Source organism: Fundulus heteroclitus, chromosome 14 (genome assembly GCF_011125445.2).
Source record: "Fundulus heteroclitus isolate FHET01 chromosome 14, MU-UCD_Fhet_4.1, whole genome shotgun sequence".
In the NCBI taxonomy this organism is placed as follows: domain Eukaryota; kingdom Metazoa; phylum Chordata; class Actinopteri; order Cyprinodontiformes; family Fundulidae; genus Fundulus; species Fundulus heteroclitus.
Window position 1 is genome coordinate 3,597,997 of NC_046374.1, and position 21,200 is coordinate 3,619,196.

The 21,200-nt window shown below is 49.7% G+C and overlaps 2 long non-coding RNA genes across 2 annotated transcripts; both read left to right on the top strand.

Moving 5' to 3' along the window:
* Positions 1 to 6,088: 6,088 nt before the first annotated feature.
* LOC118565869 lies at positions 6,089 to 6,930 on the top strand. The gene is made up of 2 exons (XR_004932678.1): positions 6,089 to 6,244; positions 6,370 to 6,930. It is a non-coding gene; the product is annotated as an uncharacterized LOC118565869 (long non-coding RNA).
* A 295-nt stretch (positions 6,931 to 7,225) lies between these two features.
* LOC118565870 lies at positions 7,226 to 8,618 on the top strand. The gene is made up of 5 exons (XR_004932679.1): positions 7,226 to 7,350; positions 7,592 to 7,766; positions 7,847 to 8,141; positions 8,225 to 8,400; positions 8,484 to 8,618. It is a non-coding gene; the product is annotated as an uncharacterized LOC118565870 (long non-coding RNA).
* The last annotated feature ends 12,582 nt before the right edge of the window (positions 8,619 to 21,200 follow it).

Consider the following 21,200-nt stretch of genomic DNA (forward strand, 5'->3'; position numbering starts at 1 on the left):
ACTAAACTTTTAACATTTTCCTTGTGATGCTTATATTGTATATTATATGTTCTTTCTTATGTATTTGCCTGCCTAGGGACTACGGATAAAAACTAGCTTTGTAGCTCTAATCCGCCATATTTACATTTGTTTTTATACTGATGTTCATTAATGTGCTTTGTCCCTATTCAAATAAATAAATAAATAAAGAAAGAAAGAAAGAAAGAAAGAAAGAAAGAAAGAAAGAAAGAAAGAAAGAAAGAAAGAAAGAAAGAAAGAAAGAAAGAAAGTAAAAAACCCTGAGTCACCATGCCTCAGGCAGCGAGCTCACTCAACTACTGAAACATCAAGTCAACGTCACTGATGCCGAAGTATGTGGGGACTGCCGAGTATGACACCTCCCTTGCCCGACCGTCTTCCATATATATTCCCAAATTAATTAAATAAATTGGACATTCAGTTCAGACAGTCTGGAAGAAAATAGGTTTGTGGAAAGAGGTAGCGCTTGGAAGGAGACTGCATCTTCTGTCTACAGGAAATCTACCGAGAAGAAAGAGGAAGTGGAACCAGATGGTTTGGCCCAACTGACCTGCTGCCCGGGGTCAGAGAAAGAGGACAGAGTCCTTTTGACTCTGCCAGAGAGCTGCGTAGGGTGAAAAGGTTATGAGGTGTGTCATGATTTGTCCTTGGATGAACCCGGACACAGCACGCACACACATTGCTAGTTCTTAAAGTGAGTTTATTGAACAGGATGGAAAATAGATGACGAGAGGAACCAAAGTCTTTTACGGACGGAGATGAAGGGTGCAGAAGCTGGCTGACAGGAGGGGTATGGAGTGACTGACCAGGAGGAAACTCAGGAACGGAGGACTTGAAACCGTGGAACAGCTGCGGAACTTGAGACTGTGGAACCGCTGCAGAACTAGAGACCGTGGAGCAGCTGCAGAACTTGAGACCGTGGAGCAGCTGCAGAACTTGAGAACGGGAAGCAGCTGCGGGAACTTGAGAACGTGGAACAGCTGCGGGAACTTGAGAACGTGGAACAGCTCAGGAACTTGAGAACGTGGACCAGCTGTGGGAACTTGAGAACGTGGAACAGCTGCGGGAACTTGAGAACATGGAACAGCTCAGGAACTTGAGAACGTGGAACAGCTGCGGGAACTTGAGAACGTGGAACACCTGCTGGAACTTGAGAACGTGGAACGCCTGCTGGAACTTGAGAACGTGGAACAGCACAGGAGACGTGGACAGGAGTTGAGAATTTCCATTGAAACAGAGCTGAGCAGAGTCTTAGGGAATGACTTGAACAAAAACCAAGTTGAAGTAACGTCTTCAGGCTGACTGCAACAAAAACTGAGCTGACACAGGATTCTGACAGAGACTGAGCAGGAGTGAACACTACGGACCGGCGACGAAAGCAGAATGAGGTGAGTTTATAAAGAGGAGAACACAGTTGGCAACAGATCAGAGGTAATTGCAGCCTGACAGGTGGAACCAATCAGGCTGCGCAGGGAAGAGAGAGAGGGAGGGAGGCTCAGCATGCAGCCAACAAGCTGCATCCTGACAAGGTGATAAGGGACTTGGTTCAAGTGTTTGATGGAGGAGGAGGGGTGTTTGAGGTTTGCAACCTCCCAACGGCTCTCTCAACACATAAAAGAAAGGTAATTTGTGTGCTCATTGCTCAGTTTCTCATCTCAGAAGACACGCAACACATAGCAGAAGGAAGAAGACCCAAGATGGAGAGAAGATCGACCGGCCGAAGGGAGAACACGGTGCCCTTGTCTCTAAGACAAGGACACCGCCTCTCTGCCTGTTCGGACGCTTTTTTCTCTACTCCCTGCTTGCTTGCATTTTCTTGACTTTTACTCTTTATCTCCTTTTTATCTCTGAACCTAAACCACAGAAAGTTGGATTTTTTTTATTTTTATTTTATTTTACTTATTTTTTTATTTTGATTCTGAAAAGATGCCTTCCTTTACCACAATGGACATGAGAATCCCTGGACCACTCTGGGTGCAAGACCAAATGATCAACTAACCCCACACCTAGACAAAGAAAACTGGCTGAGACTACAGAGAGATGTCCCAAGACAAGTGAAACAACAGCGGGCTGTTCTCAAAACAAATGACAGGAGTAAACCTGCTGGAAATGCTGGAATTCCGTTACTAAACAGATTTGCTCTGCTCCAAAATGTGACCCAGGAGGACAAAAATCTGAGGTATGTCAAGAATTTTCGTTCTAAGACATCAGAGAACTGACATGCCACAGGGCCAAGGACCCTGATATTATGCAATGGATCTGTAAGGGGGATTAAACATTTCTGTAACAAGAAAAACACAGAGGTGTTGATTTATAACAATATGAACTGTGGCCTGGTGTCTGATTTAACAGACATCCTTCAGACAGACCTTCCAAGGGTCTTGAAAGAACGTCCGACCTTGGAAAAACTCATAATACAAGCTGAAGCCCTGAAGGACGTCACCCGGATAAGAAAATCAGAAGTATTAAAAGAGGATTACATTCGTTTGTTGAACTTTGTTGATGGCCTGAATGTCAAGGTGTTTCTTAGTGGCCCTCTTGCACCCGTTAATTGTGGAGATGAGATTTTTTTCCAGAATTCTGATGCTAAACAAATGGCTGGAAAAAACATGCAAAGAAACAACTGTAACCTTCATAGACAACTTTAACATGTTTTGGGAAAGAAGACATCTGGTCAACAGAGATTGTTTCTCTCTAAATAGGTCAGGTGCAAAACAGCTGATTTCAAACATATTCTATTCTGTGAACCATGCGTCATCAGCTTTGTTCCAAAACAAAGTACATCCAGTGCCAAAACAAATGATAAGCCCAGTGCAGCCCGAACAAGCCAAGATAAAGATGGCCAGAAAGATGACACAGAATGAGGCGTTGTCAGAGCTACAGGACGATTCGTCCCAGATCTCAGCAGGACAAAGAGAGGACCAAGAACCTCCATCGTCATGAACACCGGTCCAGACCGGACCCGCCTCCCCTTCTTCTCCACAAAGCCCAGAAGTTCCTTTTCTGGAATTTTCTCACAACACGAACAAAGTATTTAAAGGTATACTATGCAACTGGGGTTGATTTTCCAGAGAGGCTCCCCCCAGAAGGCGAAAGTAAAAGTGCACTGTCATAAAGATGCTCAGCTGGTCTGGTTTCTCCGTCAAGCCAGGCGCGGTTGTTTTGAGCTTAGCAGACAGGCGAACGCAACGAAAAGTCGAAAAAACCGCAGTACAAACAATGACTAACACAGTGAAAGTATGAACACCAGGGTTTCCCGCAGCGCTATCTTGGCGAGGCGGCGTTTCTTTAATGCATAGAGTATTGCTTCATTTTATTTGTAAACGTTTATCCAGAGACAACTGGCATCAAATATATTGTTTTAGTGCGTAGTGTAACATAATGCAAAAAGTCAAAAATGTTTACTTTAATTTCATGTCATAATTACATGAATTGCCTTTAAACCTTAATGGCACATTACTTAATTATGTACAAAAACTGGAAATATGTTATGTTCTATTGTAAACTTTAAGCTATTGCCTTATGTAACTAGTTTTTACATTTCATTCCACTTTAATAAAACTTTGTCTTAAATAATGCTGTGAAGTTATTGAAATGTCAGCCTATGGTTCAGCTTGCCTTTCTAAATAACTTTAACCTGGGCAGTTTTTTACCTGTATGGGAGGTCTTTGAACTCCATAAATAATATGACTTCTCTGCAACTGTCAGGAGAGAGAACTATACTGTCATTTAGTAAAATAATACATTTTGTTTTGCCATTAAATTTGGTAATTGTTAGTGCACCATCTCAACCACTGTTTGATCATGAGTTATTCTAATGTTACAACACACTGGTGGTGAACACTTAATTGTCTCTTCAGTGGTGTATAGAGGGTGTGAATAGTTCTTCACTTACAGCAGCTTGTGCAACATCCTATCTAGACTCAGCTCTAACATCCAGAGCTATTCACAGCACAGAGCCAGTTTCTTCAAGTCTATGTTTCTGCTGCACCAGCAGAACCGTCATAAACATTTTTCTACGTAAAAAGTTCTACAAGGCATTGCTCATCCTTTTTTCATTGTGTTCTGTTTTCTTTAAAAGGGATACACACTAGAGTTCTGTTTGAATGACTTCAAAACAAAATAGGAAGCACAATTCAGACAAAAATACAAGATGAAATATAAAGTGTCCTGTTAATAGCTGTACTGATCCAACAAAAAAACAAAAACAAGTAGTTAGCCAAATACTTTTAACATATTGAACATGAACCAATCGAATAATAAAAAACATAATACATTAACATGAAATTTTAAGTATTTACTCAATTCACTTCAGGCAATTAAGTGCTTCTGAGCACTTGTTGTTTTTGTCTTGTTTTGCCTTGTTGTACAACTTGTGACAGCTTTGCAGTGTTAAAGGTAGTTGTTTGTTACCAGGTTCTGTTCTTATTTTACCTTTATGTCTAGCCTCTTCAAGACCATGCTAAATTTAAAATATGTGACAAAACAATTTTAATTTAAAATATGACATTCAACAGCTTGAGTATTTGTTGTGCACAGGAATGTAATTACTGTGCTCAACTAACTAACTAGTGTGCACAAGAAAGTACTTTTTTTTCCTCTCCAATGTTCTTTTAGGGGCTCAAAATCTCATTGTAATTTTTTTAAATAAATATGAGGAAAGAAAAGCAGTGGCCTTGTTATATCACACCAAACCTCCTTGAGTTGTATATATATATGTGTGTGTGTGTGTGTGTGTGTGTGTGTGTGTGTGTGTGTGTGTGTGTGTGTAATCAGTACAGACCACAAGTTTGAACACACCTGCTCTTAAAGAGGTTTCTTTATTTTCATGATTATGAGGATTGTAGATTCACACTGGAGGCATCACAACTATGAATTAACACATGTGGAATTATATACTTAAGAATAAAGAAAAAAACATCTGAATATATGTATTATACTCTAGGTTCTTCAAAGTAGCCACCTTTTGCTCTGATTACTGCTTTGAACACACTCTGCATTCTCTTGATGAGCTTCAAGAGGTAGTCACCTGAAATGGTTTTCACTTCACAGGTGTCCACTGTCAGGTTTAATAAGGGGATTTCTTGCCTTATAAATGGGTTGGGACCCTCAGTTGTGTTGTGCAGAAGTCAGGTGGATACACAGCTGATAGTTCTACTGAATAGACTGTTAGCTGCTTTTTTTTCTTGCCATAATACAAATTCTAAGTAAAGAAAAACAATTGGCCATCATTACTTTAAGAAATTAAGGCCAGTCAGTCTGAAAAATTGGGAAAACTTTGAAAGTGTCCACAAGTACAGTGGCAAAAACCATGAAGCCCTACAAAGAAACTGGCTGACATGAGGACCGCCCCAAGAAATGGAAGACCTAGAGTCACCTCTGCTGCGGAGGATAAGTTCATCCGGGTCACCAGCCTCAGAAATCACAGGTTAAGAGCTCCTCAGATTAGAGAGGTCAACGCCACACAGAGTTCTAGCAGCAGACACATCTCTAGAATAACTGTTAAGAGGAGACTGTGTGAATCAAGCCTTCATGGTAAAATAGCTGCTAGGAAACCACTGCTAAGGACAGCTAACAAGCAGAAGACACTTGATTAGGCTAAAGAACACAATGAATGGACATTAAACCAGAGGATTTCTGTGCTTTGGTCTGATGAGTCCAAATTTGAAATCTTTGGTTTCAACCATCGTGTCTTTTTACGATGGAGAAAAGGTGAACGGATGGACTCTATATGCCTGGTTCCCACCGTGAAGCATGGAGGAGGAGGTGTGATGGTGTGGGGGTGCTTTGCTGGGTTAGGCGATTTGGCCCCTTTTACCCAAATATCACATGTTAAATCCCATGGATTGTCAAGCATTGCAGCAAAATATCAGGGAGAGCGGATTTTGACATTTCGGTGTAGGATTAGGCTGGATGTGAAGTCTATGGAGGTTGGCGCTCCATGGTCCATGGGTGTGTGTGTGTGTGTGCGCTGGTGCCCGGGCTTGGTTGCTGGTAGCAGGGGTGGGTGCGGGGTCTGATGTGGAGGGTCTGATGTGGAGACTCAGTGTTTCCCATGGTTCTCAGGATGCTTTACTTGGTACACCTGCAGCCACTTGCTGCACTCTTGATTGCATGAGCAGAAGGCAGCTGTAGGTACCTAACATGCCAATCAACGAATGACTGAGGAGCAGTACTTAACAGCCCAGGACCAGAGCGGACTTCTTTCCCCTCCACTGTTCACACGGTAAGTTGTTTTTAATTAAGTTAACTTTGAGTGTGAAGCTCTTATGCATCACGGTGGGAAATGGGGCTCTGTTCCTGGCTTTGAGATATTAACAAAGCTCGTGTTATCGTATCTTATTTTTTCAGATTCTCATATCAACATGGCGCCCCCAAAGCATAATGTTTGTTGCCCACTCTGCCGTTCTGAATTTACCTATATAGGCAGGCACCTAAGAAATAGTCATGGAATTAAAAATTCAGAAGAGCGAGAAATATTGATCAAGTACAGTAGTGGGAGGGTCAATATTAGAAAAATGCCCTGTCCAGTGGAGGGCTGCAGTTATGCTAGCACAAGGCTGGACAGGCATATTGCTCAAGCTCACCCGGAGATGGAGGGGGAGAGGAAAGCCCAGGTGATAACTGATTTGAAGTACCAGGTAACAGTGCACATGCTGGGAGCTTTGAGCGCCACAAACCCGAGCCCTCCGATGGTCTCACGTTTACACATGGACCCAATAGCAAGAGAGGAAGCAAATCGGTATCATCCAACATCAGAACCCCTTGATGACGAACCATCGCCTTCATCCTGCATCTCGTGCAAACAGCTTGAGGCAAAGAACCTGCAGCTTACATCAGACTTGGGGCAACTAAGAAAGAAATTGCTGTACCAGCACAGATGGGCTGAAAGGGCAAAAAAAAAAAAAAAAACGACTGGAAGAGGTAAGTAAAATGTTTATTGCCTAGCAGCACCTTTACCCAGGACCAGAGCACATGTGCTGGGCAGGATAGCTCCATAGCTTAGGCCTGGTTGTACCGGCAGAACCAGCGGGTAGATGCGGATGACCTTTACCCAGGATCAGAGCACATGTGCTGGGCAGGATAGCTCCATAGCTTAGGCCTGGTTGTACCGGCAGAACCAGAAAACTTAACACTAAACCTTTATTTAACAGGACCGCCAAAAGGCATCCACAGCCCCGGTTCCAAGTGTGGATGTTGATGCTCTGGTGAGGAGTGAATCTTCCTCTCCTGATGAAGAACCGCAGCACATCAACAGACCTAAGTCAAAGGGGGAAAGCCGGAGCACCCTCTGTTTGGCGAAAGCGTACCCCAAATTCCCACCAAGCATCTGTAAGAAATGTCACTGATTGCTGTATTTTTTCTATAAAAAATATTCTAAGTGTTGAGAACCAGGGGCGCACAAGGCGGTTTTTTAGATGTTTGAGTCCGAATATTGGGCCCTGTCACTGGGTCTTAATCAACGAAATTACCCGGTGGTCCTTCTGGATGTCTGCGCAAAATTAAAAAAAATAAATTCTAAGTGTTGAGAATCAAACTTCATTATGAAACCTTTTTTTTGTTTGTTTTTCAGTCGAATACATCGCCGAATATTGGCAGCACCTCAAAGGCTCCCGTGGTCTGAGGAAAAGGATCGAAAATCAAAGATCCAAAGTGGGTAGAATCATGGCTTTCCTTTCGTTTATAACCAAGGGCCAGACAATCCTCCAGAATTGGACTTTCCTTCCCAATATGTCCAGGATATACCAGTAAGCATGTCTGTGATGCCTTTTAGTTAAGATAAAATGTCCCCATGTAAAAAAGATTCAAATTATTTCTTTCTGTGCAGGTGGCCAGAACATCTGGTAAATGGGGGGAAAAGCTGAGAACACAGTAAAAATCTACCTGGTGAATTTGTCCCAGTTCCTGGCCTACTTTAGGGACACCCCTCCCTCCTCATCCAGGGTTCCAAAAAGAGAAGTGTTTGCCGTGATTCGTGCTATCTCAGAGTGCATTGCGAGCCTGGGCCCAGGTGTAGTCATGCGTCAGATAAGTGTAAAGAAAAAAGTTGAGCAGAACAATCTCCAAGGACCAACTTCGCCTCTGCAAAGTCCTGGCCAGGAGACGCATCCCTGAACTTCTTGGTCAGACTTATTAAATTTGTACTATATTAAATTACTTACCTGAGTTACTGACATCCATGTTCTAACCCTATAATTTTTTTCAGATGAACTGTCTGAGGACCCCAACCCGGAGGCGCGCAGGAGATTCTTCGGGTACCTCAGTGTTTATCTAGCAAGCCTCTATGGACATCGGACCGGTGTGCTAAAGAACATGACTGTGGCGGAGGTTGAAGAAGCCCAGCAGGAAGCCACAGTCGGGCAAGTGGGCTTTGTGATCAATGTAAGTCTACTGATATTGGAATGACAAACACTCTCTGTCTAGTCCCATTTGTCCATTAACACACACTCTCCCTTGCACCACAGGTGAAGGAACACAAAACCAACCGTGGCGTTTGGCCCCGCACAGCTCTACTTAACTATAGAGGAGTTCTCATGGGTGGAGCAGTGGATGATCATCAGACAGAAACTAAACCCACCCACAGACCTTCTTCTCTTCACCGAAAAATTCACTAAGATCGAAAAACTGATCGTGCCGATGCAAGCCACCTGGCTTGACATGGGTTTTCCTGGGCGCCCTACATTCACAGATTTCCGAACATCAATAGCCACATACGTAAGTAATTATATCACTTTTTTACGTAATAAACCTAAAATTAAAAAGCATAATATTGAAGAACCATCTCTATTTTTCAAGGGAAGGAATACTTTGTCCCCAAGTGACCGGATCAATATTTCAAAGACGATGTGTCATGACACACGGACAGCAGACAAATTCTACGCGCTCCACCGCACCGCGTCAGAGCTGGCTCGGATCCGTCAGAATTTCGAGGCAGCCGTCAAGCCACCACGTACGATGGTACATGACACCGCCGAACCTTCCCTCCTCTCCATGTCAGAATCATCAGGTGATGGGCTTGAGGAGGAAGCGGAGTGCGCGCCTTCCAGCCCGCTCCCATCGGCTTCCAGCCCGCTCCCATCGTCTTCCAGCCCGCCTACCGGTGCTGCGCCGTCCTCACCAACATCCAGTCAGGCCACTGGATCAACAAGCCCTGATCACGCTTCTGAGAGCGACGTTGACTACACTGTTGACAGCAAGGGTGACACCTCTGAGAGCGAGACTGAACACACTTCGGAGAGCGACCCTTCATATGAACCAAGTAGAGGGACCCAACAACCCAGAAGAAAGAGACCATTGTTTACCTACACGTTGAGAAATAGACGTCCAGGGCGCAGCCAAGGTGCACGTGTGCTGAGATCCAGAAAAACAGTAAAAAAAATAAATAAATCAATGGTGATGTGTCTGTATTTCCTTTCTGTTACAGTTTGGGTGAAAACAATTATTTATCTTTAACAAATTGTGTTCTTTAAGACATTTCTCCATTCATTATTCCTGGCAAATAAAATAAAAAAATAAAACTTATAAAGTCCCACCTCCAGGACAGGGGGGGTCTGTGTCACACAGCTCTCCCCCAGAATAGTGCGCCTTGGCTGGGCTAGTGACGCGTGAAAGCGCCCCTCCGGTCCTGGAAGTCCAGTATGGGGTGGATACGAAATCAATTGGAGTAGCCCTTCCGCACCGTACCAAGGGAACAATTCTTAAAAAAATATTTTCTAAGTTCTCCAGCATGGGGTGGATACGAAATCAACTGGAGTAGCTCGTGAAGGATACAATGGTCTGGACGGATTCTGGGGCCTTACGCGAAAAAACCCCTTCAGCAGGTTAAAATGAAATGCTCCGCGCGGACATGCATGTAGCGTTTTTGGGTTAATAGAGCCAGAGTAGGCCGCTGCGTGGAGATCCATGGTGCCTGTGGAGGAGATGAGAACCAGGACACGCTCGTGCTGTTGGGAGATCCATGCTGCATGTGGAGGTTAGCAGACCCAGAGCGGGCTGCTGCTGCTGCACGGACATCCATGCTGCACGCGGAGGTTAGGAGACCCAGAGCTAAAATTAACAAAAGGAATTAATAGTAATAATTATAATAATAATAGTAAACGAAAAAAAAAAGTCTCACCTCCAGCATAGGAGGGGGCTTTGCCAGAGAGCTCTCCCCCAGAATAGTGCGCCTTGGCTGGGCTAGTGACGCGTGAAAGCGCCCCTCCGGTCCTGGAAGTCCAGTATGGGGTGGATACGAAATCAATTGGAGTAGCCCTTCCGCACCGTACCAAGGGAACAATTCTGAAAAAAATATTTTCTAAGTTCTCCAGCATGGGGTGGATACGAAATCAACTGGAGTAGCTTGTGAAGGATACAATGGTCTGGACGGATTCTGGGGCCTTACGCGAAAAAACCCCTTCTGCAGATATGTAGGAGCGAGGTTTTCGGTAACCTATGATGAAAAATATTTCTAAGTCTTTTAACACTTAGTCTCTGGAGTCTGTCAGGGGGACTTCCAGGGCCCATCTTTTTCACCCAGACCGATCTGCAAACGTGGCCTGCCATAAGAGGGCCTCCGTCGGCCCCGGTGCTCAGCATCAGTGCTTCGGTGGTTGGTTCCTTCATCCTGCAGGCTCGACTCCAGACCCCAGCGGAGATTGCGCGTGACTGTGCTTATTCCCCGTAGTGGGCCGCACGCTCGGAAGCGAGACCGAGAAGAACAGTCTGACCTAGTGGTCCCGCACCAAGCCTCCGCCGCCGGGTGCTCGTCCCCCCGGTCCCGGCCTCCTGGCCTGCGCTGGCGGTGCGCTTGGGAAACACGCTTTTCTCTTACCCTCAGATCGAGCTCCGTGAGGCTGTCCGCCCGCAAGCCAATCGACTAGGGCTCGGGGCGCCCAGGGCTACGGAGGACCAGCGCCTCCGCCCGGTTCCCACGCCCCCCTATCTCGCTCTGCCTACGGGCCCGGCGTGTGCCGGGTTCTGGAGGGCTACCTGGTTGATCCTTCAAGTAGCATATGCTTGTTTCAAAAAATAAGCCGTGAAAGTCCAAGTAAACACGGCCCCGGCCCAGACATGGGATGGATTGACAGTTGAAAGCGATTTCTCCACTCTGTGGGTTGTGGTGCATGATTCGCAGGACATAGGGTAAACAGATACCCAAACCCGTCTTGAAAAACAAACCGAAAGAATGGAAACACATCCAAGGAAGACCCCCTCATGGAGATCTGCTGTACCATGGGCACAGAATTGAAAATAAAAATAAAAAAATTCAAAGTGTTGAGAACCAGGTGCAAAATGAGGGGGGGGGGGGCGGGCGGTGTCAGAGTGTAGCCCAGGGAGAGGGCCTCATGGTGGGCATGCAGCTCCGGGATGTCCCGCCGGTCCTGCTGGAGATCTGAATTTTTATGGGTTAGAGGTATGTTACGAACGGGAATCGGACCCCAATGATAACCCGAAACAGGTCAGTGGCGTTTTGAAACGTGTTTAATTAAAGAGAGGAAGAGTGCAGCTTCTGGGGCGCGTAGCATGCGCTAACTGTCTGGCAGCCCTCTGGAGGGAAGGGAACAGGTTAGTGATCAGCGGAGTCTGACGTGATGGTTTAGAAAGGCTGAATCACTAACCTGAACGAGCGCTGGCTGAGAGACGGCTCCGGGGTTAACTGCCGCTGGCAGGCAGAGTCCGAATGGGGCAATCCAGAGGAGCGTGAATCCAGGGGCAGTCCAGGTCCGTTCACAGGGAATCCAGAATCCAGCGGCGGTACTGACAGGGGTGTCCAAGATCAGGTTCCGGTTTGGTCCAGGTTCGGTGCACGGGGAAACAGTCCAGGGGGAAACGGGTTACGATCAGGCTGGGTCAGACGGGGCTTCGGCAAACTCAGGAGTCAGAAGGCGGATCAGGTCGGTAACGAGCAGACAGACAGACAGGTTCTCAGGATAGACGCTGGAAAGTACTCAGTGGTTGGCACGAGACGATCTGGCACTGGAGACTGATAAGGACGGGCCTTTTAAGCAGCTGGAGACAGGTGGAGCCAGTGAAGGTTGATTGCGCAGAGGTGGAGAATGAGCAGGTGTGATGGTAGAGAGCAGGGTCAGCTCCAGTGCCAGAATCATCACAGAGCCCCCCCCCTCAAGGGCGGATTCCAGACGCCCTTAGCTGGTCTGGGTGGGCTCTGTGAAAATCCCTAATGAGGGACTTGTCCAGAACGTGACGGGAAGGCACCCACTGGCGTTCCTCTGGGCCATAACCCTCCCAATCAATGAGGTACTGAGTCCCTCTACCCCACCTACGGGACTTCAGAATCCTCTTGACGGTGTATGCAGGAGAGCCATCAACAAGACGGGTGGGTGGAGGGGACGTGGAGGCGGGGACCAGACTAGAGGTTCTAGCAGGCTTGACAAGTGAAACATGAAAGGTGGGGTGGACCTTCATGGCTGAGGGGAGGCGGAGACGGACCGCCACCGGGTTCACCACTTTGGAAATGGGAAAGGGCCCGATAAACCGAGGTGCCAGCTTCTTATTGTCGACCTTCAGGGGAAGACCCTTGGTGGAAAGCCACACCCTGTCTCCCACCTGATACTGCGGGGCTGGGACCCGCCGGCGGTTTGCAGCCCGGGCCCGGTTCTGGGAGGCAGAGAGTATGGCCCTCCTGGCCCTCCTCCAGGCACGCTGGCACCTCAGGGCAGACAGACGGGCAGACGGGACCCGTGACTCCACCTCCTCTATGGTGAACACCGGCGGCTGGAACCCGTATACCACATAGAATGGGGAGAGACCTGTGGAGCTGGAGGGTGTGGCGTTTATTGCGTGCTCCACCCAAGGCAGATTCTGGGCCCACTTTGAAGGGTCGGACTGACAGAAAAGGCGGAGCTTGGTCTCGACCTCTTGGTTAGCTCTCTCGGTTTGACCATCAGTTTGAGGATGGAACCCGGAGGAAAGGCTAACCGAAATGCCCAGCATGGCACAGAACTCCCGCCAGTAACGAGCCACGAATTGAGGGCCCCTGTCAGACACAATGTCGGTCGGTAGACCATGCAGCCTGAACACCTCCTTCGCCAGGATTAACCCCATCTCCTTGGCAGAAGGAAGCTTGGGCAAGGGGACCAGATGGACCATCTTAGAAAAACGGTCAACGATAGTGAGAATGACCGTATGGCCCTCGGAGGAAGGAAGACCAGTGACAAAGTCCATAGACAGACAGGACCAAGGCCGGGAAGGGACAGGGAGTGGGCGAAGCAAACCAGAGGGAGGCCGGCGAGAAGCCTTGGCCTGGGTGCAGCGGGAGCAGGCAGAAACAAAATCCCTTACATCATTAAGTAAGGTGGGCCACCAGAACTGGGTACGGACCAGACGGAGGGTCTTAGTGATGCCAGGATGACAAAACAGGCGAGAACTGTGACAGAATTCCAAGACCTTTAACCTGAGGGAGTCGGGGACGAAAAGTCTGTTCTTTGGGCAGGCCTCTGGGACGGTTCTCCCTTCCAGGGTGTCCCTGACCTCCCTCTCCAAATCGAGTCTGGTGAGCGCACAACGAACCGAATCAGGCAGGATAAACTCAGAGGCTCGGTCAAGACTCTCCCCCTCTGATTCAAACATCCTGGAGAGGGCATCCGGCTTAATGTTCTTTGACCCGGGTCTGTAGGACAGAGAAAAATTAAACCGGTCAAAAAACAAAGCCCACCTGGCCTGCCTGGGGTTGAGCCTCTTGGCGGTCTTGAGGTACTCCAGATTTTTATGGTCTGTCCAAACCAAAAAGGGGAGTTTGGCGCCCTCCAGCCAGTGTCTCCATTCCTCTAACGCCAGTTTCACAGCCAACAGCTCCTGATTTCCGACATCATAATTCTGTTCTGTGGAGGACAACTTTCTGGAGAAGAAAGCACACGGGTGAACACGACCATCCATGGCCTTCTGGCTGAGAATGGCCCCAACCCCAGAGCTAGAGGCGTCCACCTCCACAATAAACTGCTTTTCAGGGTCAGGGGACACAAGGACGGGAGCAGAAATGAATAAGCCCTTCAGTTGTTTGAAGGCTGCCTCAGCCTGTTCATTCCAGACAAACCTGGTCTTGCTGGAGGTGAGAGCGTGCAGAGGGGCAGCTACCTGACTGTAGCCACGAATAAAACGTCTATAAAAGTTGGCGAAGCCCAGAAACCTCTGTAGCTGCTTGCGATCTATAGGAACGGGCCATTCAGCAACTGCCCGAACTTTGGCCGGGTCCATAGACATCTTCCCGGGGAAAAGGATGAAACCAAGGAATGAAGTGGAGGTGGTGTGAAACTCGCACTTCTCAGCCTTGACGTACAGTTGATTCTGTAACAGACGGAGCAGGACGGAGCGAACATGCTGTCGGTGGAGATTGAGGTTCTCGGAGTAGATGAGGATGTCATCTAGGTACACGAAAACATAACGGCCAATCATGTCCCTGAGAACCTCATTGACCAGGTTTTGAAAGACAGCTGGGGCGTTGGTGAGGCCAAAAGGCATGACCAAATACTCATAGTGCCCGGTGGGAGTGTTAAAGGCGGTCTTCCACTCGTCACCCTCTCTAATACGGACCAGATGATAGGCATTTCTAAGGTCCAGTTTAGTAAAGATCCTCGCCCCCTGGACCTGATCGAAAGCCGAATTCATGAGGGGAATAGGGTACCGGTTCTTGACAGAGATGTTGTTCAATCCTCTGTAGTCTATGCAGGGGCGGAGAGAGCCATCCTTCTTCCCCACAAAAAAGAAGCCCGCGCCAGCTGGTGACGAGGAGGGGCGAATAATGCCTGCTCCTAGGGCCTCGTTTATGTACTGCTGCATAGCTTGGGACTCGGGCCGAGACAGGGAGTAGAGACGACCCCTAGGTGGAGTGGTTCCAGGTAACAGGTCAATAGCACAATCGGACGGTGAGGAGGAAGACTCGTGGCTTTGGCTTTATTAAACACCTCCCTTAAATTATGGTACTCAGGAGGGACCTTAGACAAATCAGGGTAAAGATCTTCAGTCTTACCCGACGGAGAATGAAGTGGCTGAGCTGAGCGCAAACAGGACTCAGAGCACGAGGAAGCCCATCCCATCACTTCGACCCGTCGCCAATCAATATGGGGGTTGTGCCTCCTGAGCCAAGTGGCACCCAAAATTACTGGAACCTGCGGAGAATTAATTATCATAAAGACCAGCCTCTCTCTATGATTACCTCCCAAAACCAGCTCCACAGGCTCGGAGACGAGGCGAGAGTGATTGAGTGCGTGGCCATCCAAGGCGAGAACACTGCGGGGGGATGAGCCAGTGTGTAGTTGAATGTTTAACCTCCTGGCCAGGCCTTCATCCATGAACTCAGTGTCAGCCCCTGAGTCGATGAAGACAGAGAGTCCATGGGACTTGTTAGAGACGGTTAAGGTGGCAGGAAGTAACTGGTCTGAGGAGACAGCAAGTTTAGTGTAACTCAGTAGAGATCTCCCCCCCACTACTGAGCTAGGTCCTTTAAGTGGGCATGAGCGGACGCGATGACCAGCTCCTCCACAATAGAGGCAGAGGCCCTGCTGCAGCCTACGCTGGTACTCCTCCTTGGTCAAACCAGCCCTCCCTAGCTGCATGGGCTCCGGAAGCCTCTGAGAAGATGAGGGTGCGGCAGAGGGAAGCGCAGGGAACAGAGGACGTGGAGAAGGGGCTGAACGACGCTCTCTCTGTCGTTCCAAAAGACGGAGATCAACCCGGGTAGCCAGCTCTTCTAGCTGCTTAAGAGACCTCGGGTACTCCCGAGTAGCCAACTCATCCTTAATTCGGTCTTTTAAACCATGAATAAAAACGTCCATGAGTGCATGTTCATTCCACAAGCTCTCAGCAGCCAACAGATGGAAATCAATAATATACTCTGAAACAGACTTCTCTCCCTGTCTCAGAGACAGGAGCCCCCTGGAGGATTCTCTGCAGGGCAACAATGGGCTGAACACCCTGGTTAACTCTCTGGAGAATTCATAATACGAGTGGCAAAGGTGGGAGTCGTTTTGCCACTCGGAAGCCCCCCAAAGTCTAGCCTTTCCGGCCAATAATGAAATAACAAATGCGACCTTAGATCGGTCTGTGGGAAAAGAGGAAGGCTGTAGCTCGAAGTGAATCTCACACTGTGTGAGAAACGCTCGGCAATGTTCGGGATCGCCGCTGAAGAGCCCCGGCGGGGTGAGACGTGGCTCGGGCTGAGACGGCGTCACCGGAAGTGACGCGTAGGCGGCGGGAGGCGATTGCGGAAGTGCGGGCAGCTTGACCGCGGAAGTGACTGAGAATCTCAGAAACGCCGGCCCCTAGCTGAAAAATGGATTTATCCACTTCTTCTCGCCACTGACTGTCGGAAGAGGGATCCATGGTGTGGCCAGATCGTTCTGTTACGAACGGGAATCGGACCCCAATGATAACCCGAAACAGGTCAGTGGCGTTTTGAAACGTGTTTAATTAAAGAGAGGAAGAGTGCAGCTTCTGGGGCGCGTAGCATGCGCTAACCGTCTGGCAGCCCTCTGGAGGGAAGGGAACAGGTTAGTGATCAGCGGAGTCTGACGTGATGGTTTAGAAAGGCTGAATCACTAACCTGAACGAGCGCTGGCTGAGAGACGGCTCCGGGGTTAACTGCTGCTGGCAGGCAGAGTCCGAATGGGGCAATCCAGAGGAGCGTGAATCCAGGGGCAGTCCAGGTCCGTTCACAGGGAATCCAGAATCCAGCGGCGGTACTGACAGGGGTGTCCAAGATCAGGTTCCGGTTTGGTCCAGGTTCGGTGCACGGGGAAACAGTCCAGGGGGAAACGGGTTACGATCAGGCTGGGTCAGACGGGGCTTCGGCAAACTCAGGAGTCAGAAGGCGGATCAGGTCGGTAACGAGCAGACAGACAGACAGGTTCTCAGGATAGACGCTGGAAAGTACTCAGTGGTTGGCACGAGACGATCTGGCACTGGAGACTGATAAGGACGGGCCTTTTATGCAGCTGGAGACAGGTGGAGCCAGTGAAGGTTGATTGCGCAGAGGTGGAGAATGAGCAGGTGTGATGGTAGAGAGCAGGGTCAGCTCCAGTGCTAGAATCATCACAAGGTAGGGTTATAAAAAAAATTCTAAGTGTTGAGAACCAGGTGCAAAATGAGGGGGGGGGGGCGGGCGGTGTCAGAGTGTAGCCCAGGGAGAGGGCCTTGTGGTGGGCATGAAGCTCCGGGATGTCCCGCCGGTCCTGCTGGAGCTCTGAATTTTTAAGGGTTAGAGGTAGGGTTATAAAAAAAATTCTAAGTGTTGAGAACCAGGTGCACGCAGGGGAGAGGTGACATAGAGCAGTCCGAGGACAGGGCCTCGGGCTGGGGCTGCAGCAGCTGGACTCCCCCCTGCCCTGCTGGAGCTCTGCTGTTCCATGGGCACGGCTTTGTTCCTGCCTTACCAGGGGCACGAGTAATTTGGCGGTTGGTTTATTGGTTTATAACCGGGGAGGGGTGCTTAAGTGTGGGTACCACGGTTCGGCTGGAGGTGAAGGTTATGGAGGTGTGTGCTCCAGGGTTTATGGGTGTGTGTCGTTACCCGAAATGGTTGCTGGTAGCAGGGATGGGTGTAGGGTCTGATGCGGGTGTCCTCCTCCGTGCTGGATGTGGAGGTTAGAAGAACCAGGACAGGCTGCTGCCTGGAGATCCTTGCTGCATGTGAAGGTTAGGAGACCCAGAGCAGGCTGCTGCTGCTGGGAGATCCATGCTGGATGTGGTGGTTAGGAGACCCAGATCAGGCTCATGCTGCTGGGCAAAGACCCAGAGCAGGCTGCTGCTTCTGCCTGGAGATCCATGCTGGATGTGGAGGTTAGCAGACCCAGAGCGGGCTACTGCTGCCTGGAGATCCATGCTGCATGTGGGTGTTAGCAGACCCAGAGCGGGCTGCTGCTGCTGCTGGGAGATCCATGCTGCATGTGGAGGTTAGGAGAACCAGGGAAGGCTGCTGCTGCTGGGAGATCCATGCTGCATGTGGAGGTTAGGAGACCCAGAGCAGGCTCATGCTGCTGGGCAAAGACCCAGAGCAGGCTGCTGCTTCTGCCTGGAGATCCATGCTGCATGTGGATGTTAGCAGACCCAGAGCAGGCTGCTGCTTCTGCCTGGAGATCCATGCTGCATGTGGAGGTTAGGAGACCGAGAGCAGGCTCATGCTGCTGGGCAAAGACCCAGAGCAGGCTGCTGCTTCTGCCTGGAGATCCATGCTGGATGTGGATGTTAGCAGACCCAGAGCGGGCTACTGCTGCCTGGAGATCCATGCTGCATGTGGGTGTTAGCAGACCCAGAGCGGGCTGCTGCTGCTGCTGGGAGATCCATGCTTCATGTGGAGGTTAGGAGAACCAGGGAAGGCTGCTGCTGCTGGGAGATCCATGCTGCATGTGGAGGTTAGGAAACCCAGAGCAGGCTCATGCTGCTGGGCAAAGACCCAGAGCAGGCTGCTGCTTCTGCCTGGAGATCCATGCTGCATGTGGATGTTAGCAGACCCAGAGCAGGCTGCTGCTTCTGCCTGGAGATCCATGCTGCATGTGGAGGTTAGGAGACCCAGAGCGGGCTGCTGTTGCTGCTGGGAGATCCATGCTGCATGTGGAGGTTAGGAGAACCAGGGAAGGCTGCTGCTGCTGGGAGATCCATGCTGCATGTGGAGGTTAGGAGACCCAGAGCAGGCTCATGCTGCTGGGCAAAGACCCAGAGCAGGCTGCTGCTTCTGCCTGGAGATCCATGCTGCATGTGGAGGTTAGCAGACCCAGAGCGGGCTACTGCTGCCTGGAGATCCATGCTGCATGTGGGTGTTAGCAGACCCAGAGCGGGCTGCTGCTGCTGCTGGGAGATCCATGCTGCATGTGGAGGTTAGGAGAACCAGGGAAGGCTGCTGCTGCTGGGAGATCCATGCTGCATGTGGAGGTTAGGAGACCCAGAGCAGGCTCATGCTGCTGGGCAAAGACCCAGAGCAGGCTGCTGCTTCTGCCTGGAGATCCATGCTGCATGTGGATGTTAGCAGACCCAGAGCAGGCTGCTGCTTCTGCCTGGAGATCCATGCTGCATGTGGAGGTTAGGAGACCGAGAGCAGGCTCATGCTGCTGGGCAAAGACCCAGAGCAGGCTGCTGCTTCTGCCTGGAGATCCATGCTGGATGTGGATGTTAGCAGACCCAGAGCGGGCTACTGCTGCCTGGAGATCCATGCTGCATGTGGGTGTTAGCAGACCCAGAGCGGGCTGCTGCTGCTGCTGGGAGATCCATGCTGCATGTGGAGGTTAGGAGACCCAGATCAGGCTCATGCTGCTGGGCAAAGACCCAGAGCGGGCTGCTTCTGCCTGGAGATCCATGCTGCATGTGGAGGTTAGGAGACCCAGAGCAGGCTGCTGCTTCTGCCTGGAGATCCATGCTGCATGTGGATGTTAGCAGACCCAGAGCAGGCTGCTGGTGGTGCGGGGAGATCCATGCTGCATGTGGAGGTTAGGAGAACCAGGGCAGGCAAATGCTGCTGCCTGGACATCCATGCTGCATGTGGATGTTAGCAGACCCAGAGCGGGCTGTTGTTGCTGCTGGGAGATCCATGCTGCATGTGGAGGTTAGGAGACCCAGAGCAGGCTGCTGCTTCTGCCTGGAGATCTATGCTGCATGTGGAGGGTAGGAGACCCAGATCAGGCTCATGCTGCTGGGCAAAGACCCAGAGCAGGCTGCTGCTTCTGCCTGGAGATCCATGCTGCATGTGGAGGTTAGGAGACCCAGAGCAGGCTCATGCTGCTGGGACATCCATGCTGCATGTGGAGGTTAGGAGACCCAGAGCAGGCTCATGCTGCTGGGCAAAGACCCAGAGCAGGCTGCTGCTTCTGCCTGGAGATCCATGCTGCATGTGGAGGTTAGGAGACCCAGATCAAGCTCATGCTGCTGGGCAAAAACCCAGAGAAGGCTGCTCCTGCTGCCTGGAGATCCATGCTGCATGTGGAGGTTAGCAGACCCAGAGCGGGCTGCTGCTGCCTGGAGATCCATGCTGCATGTGGAGGTTAGGAGACCCAGAGCAGGCTCATGCTGCTGTGCAAAGACCCAGAACAGGCTGCTGCTTCTGCCTGGAGATCCATGCTGCATGTGGAGGTTAGGAGACCCAGAGCAGGCTCATGCTGCTGGGCAAAGACCCAGAGCAGGCTGCTGCTTCTGCCTGGAGATCCATGCTGCATGTGGAGGTTAGGAGACCCAGATCAGGCTCATGCTGCTGGTGTGGGGAGATCCATTCTGCATGTGGAGGTTAGGAGACCCAGAGCAGGCTCATGCTGCTGGGCAAAGACCCAGAGCGGGCTGCTTCTGCCTGGAGACTGTTGTGAAAATTTTATTGATGTATGTAACTCTGATCATATCTTGTCTGGATGCACCTGCATATTTCCCGTGTGAAAGAAGCTCTAATGCTCACAGATTCACTATTGTGTTTCCACATCCAAGGACACAGAGAGGAGTTGAGTTAGAACTGGATCGTACCAGTGGCTGCACTCCTCTGACGATAACTCCCACTTTCTTTGTTAACCCAGAATGTATAAAAGTTAGTGTGTTCTTTTTCTCATTGCTCTGTTTCCTGACTGCGTTAGGGGACAGAGACATTCAAACGCTCATGCCTTTGAATTAAATAACTTAAAGACAAGCGATGCATCATTTGTTTTCATGAGTGGTGTGCTCACTTAATTGATAATTATTAATATCCATAACAATTTGGCGTTGTCGGCAGGATCCGACATGCCAGGAGGACTGCATGGTGAGGGATAAGGATGCTTGGCCAGCCTGAAGACCTATCTTCAGTCCACCTACATTGAAAAAAAGGGGAGTCCTGGAACCTGCCTGCAGCTCCTGGCTGATCGGATCCGAATCAAAGAAAATTCTGTCATAATTTCTGAGTGAGACACTGCTCTAAACCATTTTATTGTACATTAACCATCATCTCCTAATACTTGTTTAATTTTGCAGAGTTGGTGGAGTGGGAATATCAGCGCGAGGGCCTGACCCTGTCTGGAGAACAGGGCTGGTCTATTGGCAACAATAGGACCCGGTCTATTGGTAACAATAGGACCAAGCAAGACAAAGGGTTTTGCGGGTGGTCTTAGCATTTCTACACCTCATAAAGGAGAAAGCCAGGACGGGCAGACGTGCCGCCTGTGGTAAAAAAATGGGTTCCGGAACCTCAAAGGCCTCGGGGGTGTCTCCCCCTCCTCCAGACTCTCCAATACATAAAATTT